The 7,134-nt window shown below is 47.7% G+C and overlaps 1 annotated feature.

Moving 5' to 3' along the window:
• Nucleotides 439-4,188: an enhancer, noted in NCBI's record as "VISTA enhancer mm1499". NCBI's record gives its function as "enhancer in: neural tube[6/6] | hindbrain (rhombencephalon)[6/6] | midbrain (mesencephalon)[6/6] | forebrain[4/6]" and the evidence as "EXISTENCE:transgenic organism evidence [ECO:0001131][PMID:17130149]".

A 7,134-nucleotide genomic window follows, 5' to 3' on the forward strand; every position in this document is an offset into this window, starting at 1 on the left:
GTTGCCTTTCTTGCAGAAGCAATGCTCCAGAGTCCTGTTCACACCATGGGATGCTTGGTGGCCATTTCAAGGTGAAATGGCTTACCTCCTGAATTTGGAATTTTTTTTCAAATTTCCTTTCCCATTTTATAAAGAGAAAATAGCTACTTACAGGAGGAAAATGAAGGGTTAAAATATTTTATAATGAAGTATTTTCTCAATCAAATAAAATGGGGTCAACTACCAACTTGAATGTTTCACATCTTATCTTACGTTGCTTGAGAGACTTGTACCACTCCCATTTCTCATTTATAAGTGCAAAAACCTCACTCTTTTCTCCACATTATTCAAGCTGAGAAGTCTATCACTACTAGCACTTGCCACATTTACAAACGTAAACCACCCAAAGATGAAGATCAATTTAGCTGATGAAAACTTAGAGCAGGATACTTTGGCTCACACAGAACCAGTGTGTGCACGGTAATCTTTTTCCTACGGTGGATTACAGAGGCCACATGTCATCATCTATCTGCAGACTAGAAATAGACTGTTTCATTGCATTCTACCCAGAGAGCGGGTGTCGCTGGCAGGCCCTCAAAGTAGCTAAGAGTGAGTCTAGCTCTTGCAGAAGACCTAAGGGAGGACCCTAGCCCATCACATGAGGTGACTCCCAATCACTTATGACTCCAGTGTCAGGACATCTGCCACCCTCCGGTCTGCACAGGCACCTTCATGAAATGGTACACATAAAATTCACACAGATGCATGCACATACACGTTAGTAAAAATACATAAATCTTTTAAAACATGACTGTGTTTAAAAAAAAAAATCGTGTGATACATACATGCCCATGCACAATTATTGTTTGTCAATTAAAAGAAGAGACGGGTATGGTGGTATGCGTGTATGCCTGTCTGTTTGAGTATGTCTGTGTATGTGAGTACAGGTGCCAATCAGAGGCCAGAAGGGTCAGATCCTTTGGAGATGGAGTTATATCGGTGGTTGTGAGCTGCCTGACATGGGTGCTGGGGACTGAGTCAGGCTCTCTGTAGGGCAATCGCTTCCCTTAACCGCCGTGCCCTTTCCAGCCTCTAGTGATTATCAATGAAAGCCCTTTGGAGACCAGCAGGCTCTGGAAAAAGCTTTCCCTGATATCCCTTAACCTGCCTCAATATTGGACCATCAAAAAAGGAAAACCATTGCATTCGTCTCCTTTCTGAGGCTTGGCGGAACTGACGCCCAGCCGGCTCTGTTCCAAGCTGTCCTCTGGACTCATTCTCTCCTCCTCCGTATCGCTTGTACCCCCCTGTCCCCTCTAAAACAGTGTATAGAGACCTCAGGCCTCAGCGCTCCTGGTACCACCGACCTCCTTCCCTCACAAAGACAAGAGGGCAGGGAAGCGTGGATCAGCTCTCCAAACCACACTCCTAGAGGACAGGTGACAGAGGGAGAGCATGACAGACAGTGGAGAAAGGAGGAAAGCAAGACTAGCGTGCCTCAGCCCACGCATGCTCCGAGGAGCTGTGCTCGCCCGCTTAGGCAGCCTCAGCGCACGCATGCTCCGAGGAGCTGTACGAACCCACCAGGCTGCATGTAGGTTGTGGGCCAAGACTGTATGAGAGTCTCTGAAGGGAGTTTCCATTCTGCTGGTTAGAAGCCATGGATCCTAGATAAGTCACTTTCCCTCTATCTTGGAGTCCCTGGTTCAGACATCAGGTGACCAAAATCCGCTTGTTTCGCAAGCTCCTTTGAGAATAAATTCATCCAAAACGGGGAGTTGTGACAGAAGCCTGTAAATTCAGCACTTGGAAGCGGGGGTGGGGGGTTAGGAGGGTGGGGGAAGATAGGCCGTTCAAGGTCATCCTTAACCAAGAAGTGGGGGAAGAAACAGAAAGGAAGACAGAATAGGCAGCTATTGATATGGAAATCCAGTACGGCACACAGCACCCTTTGCCACAGCCTCCACCTCCGACCCTGCGCTTTGCATACAGCTGGAGCCTTCCCTCTGAAGTCACTGAGCCTACGGGTGTCTAGAGGGACAAAGAAAGGCGCGGCTGTTGCGGGAGCTGTAGAATAAAGGTTTAGCCCGGACCCCTATTGTCCTGCCTTCTTACTCTTGTTTTCACATTTCAATTAGCAAAGCTGAACTGGGAGGCCAACTCTTTGTTTTCGTCGTAGCCTAACTCAAATTCAACGCTAACCTGAAGAATCTGTGGTACGGCGATAAAAATAAAGTGGTCAAATCGGAGGTTGTCAGTCACAAACCAAAAGGGCCTACGCAAAGTCATAATCCTAAGGAGGGCATTTTAGGATGACTTTCAAAACAAAGTTAGCCTCTTTTTTGGGAGGGGGTTGTGTGTGTGTCTGGGCGGGTTCTTCTCGGCTTAAACAGGCTCCTCCTGGGCAGAAGTTACTGTGGCTTGGAGAGCCCAGTATTGCCTATCTGATGGGTCCCAGGGCCTCCCCGCCCTGGTTCAACGTGATCCGATTAGCTGGCAGTCTCCGGAGGTCAGGAGCCCAGCTGCAAGTGCAAATTGGTCTTGGGAAAGGGTGTGGCTTCCAGTCTCTGCTAGTCTCCCCCACATCAGCAGGGCTGCTTTCCTTGGTAAAATTCAGGAGGACTGGAGGAGGAGAGAATTTTTATCGAGTCCTTAGCATTGAGGCGACCCTGTGCACTGGTACAGGCTGACCTCCCCTCATCAGCGCAGATGGCCTGCAGCCAGTGTGACCAGCCCCCAGCCTCCCGTTCCCTCATAGATTGCTCAGTGCCACTGATCCACCCGCGACTGTCGCTGTTTATGATTTAATTTATACTAATAGGTTAAAGCGTAGCTGTGACATTTGTCATTTTGTATGGGAGCAACATGCTTCTGTAAGGCAATTAACGCTAAATGCTCACTACAGTACGGTAGTGACGCTTGTCTGTGTGAATTGTTATTGAAGTACGCCAAGGCAGATTTCCCAAACAGTAAGCGTACACTGCCGATTTAAATTGATCCTTGTACCCACAAAGTCACATTACTGCACACGGAATTTCCTTTCTTGCTTGCTTCCCTCCTTGGCAGACACAATTGATCACCAGTCACCATCCATTCAGACACTCATTTACACCTTCAGGACACACCTGCCATCAGGCCCATCCCCAAGTGTCTTAGGAGTAATTACATCACACACCAACCGCCAGGCTGAGAGGCAGGGGAATCTCATGAATGTGAACAGAATGTGTTTATAAAAAGATAAAGGGGGGGGGGGCAGTATGTTTTATGGAGGTGTAGTCAGGTATGGGGAAAGGAGGTGCCTTGGCGGCCCATGCTGAGGCATCCCTTCCCCCTGAGGGACCAGCACATGACGGGATAGTATAGAATAGAGTTTATTAAGGACATGGGGAAGGGAGTTAAGAGGGTAGTAGAGGCAGCAAAAGGAAGAGGAGAGGAGAGGGAAAGGTGGGGGGAGAAGTAGAGGCCGGCCATAAGCAATGAGTACATGGAGACATGGGGATGGAGGGGGGGCAGGGAATGGGGAGAAAGAAGGCAAGAAAGCAACAGAGTGAGGAGGGGCCAAGTGGCCCCTTTTATAGTGAGTCAGGCATACTTAGCGATTGCTAGGTAACTGTGGGGCGGAGCTTAGACTGAATGCTAACAGTCTACACTTCTGTTTTTTGTTTGTTTGTTTGTTTTCGAGACAGGGTTTCTCTGTATAGCCCTGGCTGTCCTGGAACTCACTTTGTAGACCAGGCTGGCCTCGAACTCAGAAATCTGCCTGCCTCTGCCTCCCAAGTGCTGGGATTAAAGGCGTGCGCCACCACCGCCCGGCTACAAAATGAGTTCTAGGACACCCAGGTCTACCCAGAGAAGCCACGTCTTGAAACACCAAACCAAAGAAATAAGTAAACAGATGAATGGACGTATAAATATGGTCCTGTCGAGCCTTGATATGAATATGGCTATGTCTCTGAGATTGGCTCAAGTCAATCACAACACACATTATAAAATACAGAAGTTTACTGTTGTTCTTTTCTTTTCTTTAAAGATTTTTTTTTTTTTTTTTTTTTTTTTTTTGGTTTTTTGAGACAGGGTTTCTCTGTGTAGCCCTGGCTGTCCTGGAACTCACTTTGTAGACCAGGCTGGCCTCGAACTCAGAAATCCGCCTGCCTCTGCCTCCCGAGTGCTGGGATTAAAGGCATGCGCCACCATGCCCGGCTTAAAGATTTATTTATTTTATGTACATCATCACTATCTTCAGACACAGTCATCAGAACCCAATGGTTGTGAGCCACCCTGTGGTTGCTAGGAATTGAACTCAGAACCTCTGGAGGAGCAGCCAGTGTTCTGAACTGCTGAGCCATCGCTCCAGCCCATACTATTGTTATAACTCGATAATGACTTATTTCAAAAAGCAAGGATATTACATTTTATAATAATCAGGATTAGCCAACTTTATTTGGTGTGACTTTCCAAAGTTCAGGACTCTCTGAGGCCATGCAGAGCCAGAAGCCGAGACCAGAGTTACCCAGTGAATGTGCGGTAGCCCCCACTCAGGAACTGAACTCTCCTGGGAAGAACTCAGATCCTAATGCAGTGCCTGCTGCAGAGCTGTCCCCCAAGGTTTTTTGTCTGTTTGTTTTATATGACTTTCTTTTCTAGATGTTAGTATTGATTAGTGTTTATAGGAAGGTTAGGATCTGGGCGGATCCAACAATCTTCGTTCTGAAGAAGTCCAGTAGGGTACCCAGTGAGGCCATTTGCATGCTATTAAAGCAAAACAAACAAACAAACAAAAAAAAAACTTGCTAAACTAGTCTGTGGTCGCGAAGCTGGTGGCCTCTCAGTAGGCAGTTAGGAACTGTTTAAGCAGAACTTGACCGTCCTGAAGGTGTTCCTTACTATAGTGTGCTTGCCTAGCGTGTGTGAGGCCCTGGACTGTATCCCTAGCACAGAAAAATAGCCGAGCAAGACGAAATGCTGAAGTAAAACATGATGAACTTTGTACAGAGTGTTAAGTGTTAAACCAAATGGAAAGGCGGAAAATACTAAATGAGACTTGCCGTTATTTATTTCTTTGTGTGTGTGTGTGACCCCACTCCTAACACAGTTTTCACACAGAGGCCAGAGGGCAAACTGTGGGACTTAATTCTCTTCCTCCACCAAGTGGGTTCCAAGACTGAACTCCGGTGGTCAGGGTGGGTAGCAAGTGCCTTTTCCCATTGAGCTAACCCAAGATTTAAAATAAGGAAAACCCCAGATGTGTCAAACTCTAGGCTCAGCCCCCAGCACTGCAAACAGGTCAATGAGGAAAGTGAATGAATGAATGAACGAATGAATGAATGAATGAATGAAGATATGAATAGCCGAGGAAAGGATTGTAGATCGCCTGAATTAGCACTAATGAGCCAACTGTTAGCAACTGAAGCAGAGAGCTCACCAAGTGGCCTTGGTCCAGAAAGGGAAGCCAGGGATATGTTTGGTATAGGTGCAGTATGGTGAGGTGGAAGGGGGTGCCTCTGGGGGCCCATGCTGAGGCATCCCTTTCCCTTGAGGTACCAGCCATAGGGCGGGATAGTATAGAATAGAGTTTATTTAGGGCATGGGGAGGGGAGTTGGGAAGGGAGTACACACACACACACACACACACACACACAGAGGTAGTCTATCAACAACACGTGAAGAGAGGAGAGAGGGGGGAGGGGAATGGGAGAGAAGGGGCAGAGAGGGAAAAGTGTAAGAGGGAAAGAGAGCAAGAGAGTAAGAGAGCGGAGGGGCCAAACAGCCCCTTTTACAGAGTCAGGCATACCTGGCTATTGCCGGATAACTGTGGGGCAGAGTCTACGGATAACTCAAGTTGTTTTCTCTGTGGAAACAGGGCCAGAAACACCTCCAGTCAGGGCTCTCAGGGGGCCACTTACTGGCCCTGTCAGGATCTCAGAGCTGTAAGACTGGTGAAGTGCCCTCAGGGCTGTGAGGTCATTCTCTAGAGAACTCCCAGCATTCAGTGTAGCTGTCCAGGAGTCACAGAGAACTGGGTAGGTACACCTGAAAGGGAGGCTGAGAATGAGATCGGATAGGCGGGCGAGAGAAGAATGAAGCCAAGCCAAAGAGTTCCAATCATGGCTCAAAGTTTCATTTTCAGCTCCGAGTTTATATAGGCAAACCCCAAAGACCCATCCCTTTGTTTCAGTTGGGTTCTGTTACAACAGGAAGTCAACTCCTCCTGGAGGCTCCATTAGAAATGCAAATGTGGTCCCTCCAGCATGGTTGCAAACCCTCTGAGGTCTGTTTAGTCAACTCAAGGCTGGGGGAAGGGCTTAATTCAGGGCACTACAGTGCCAATCCACAAAGCCACATGCTGTCATCCCTGAGACACTGAGTCATCTAGGAAGACCCGAATGTCCAACATGAAATCCTTGGAAACTCAGGTGACTGGAGGCCAGCATGAGCCAGGCTACTCTGCAGGTTGATCTTACCATCAGCTCATCTCCTGGGAAGCGGGTTGTTCTTTTGTGGCTTCTAATGAGAAAAATCAGAATATTTCTGCCATTGATTATCTCAGGAGCTTTAACAGCCATGCTCTGCCCTTGAACTCATCTTGTAGACAAGAAGCAGCAAAGTTTCTATAAGCCGTAGATTATAATTCTGTAAATTCCCTAGATTCATAGTATGTGGCAAGTCACAGCTGAAATGAAAACTGGCTGCTGTCATCGAATGTCTCTTGGCCCCTATCTGTGGAGGCTCTGGGTCACTAGCTGTACCATTCATATCCCTGAGGCAGATGCACTTTGGTTCTAGGTGTGGAGGAAATGAGTCCCACTTTAGCCTGGTTATTCTCACCAGCATCATGAGCACCGTAAGGGCCAGCATGTCCATCCGGCCTCTGGAATGCCATCTCAATTCCATGCTACTGATCACGCGTTAGCACAGTTTGGTAGCTGAGGCAGCCCCTTTGCAAGCTTAACCACTATCCTGTGTGCCCCAGTGACTTTGTCACCAAGTGCTCTGTAAAGAACTGGGACATGTCTGTAGTGTGCAAATGGGCTTCTAAAGATGCACTGGAGTCAGAAATCCCACAGGGTTCCACAGGAAGCTTCCCTGGGACAGGGGGTCCTAGAGTTGAACAGCAAGATGTGACAATAATTCTTCAAATTGGAAGTTCAGGCCTAA

Source organism: Mus musculus, chromosome 17, assembly GCF_000001635.26.
Source record: "Mus musculus strain C57BL/6J chromosome 17, GRCm38.p6 C57BL/6J".
Taxonomy (NCBI): Eukaryota; Metazoa; Chordata; class Mammalia; order Rodentia; family Muridae; genus Mus; species Mus musculus.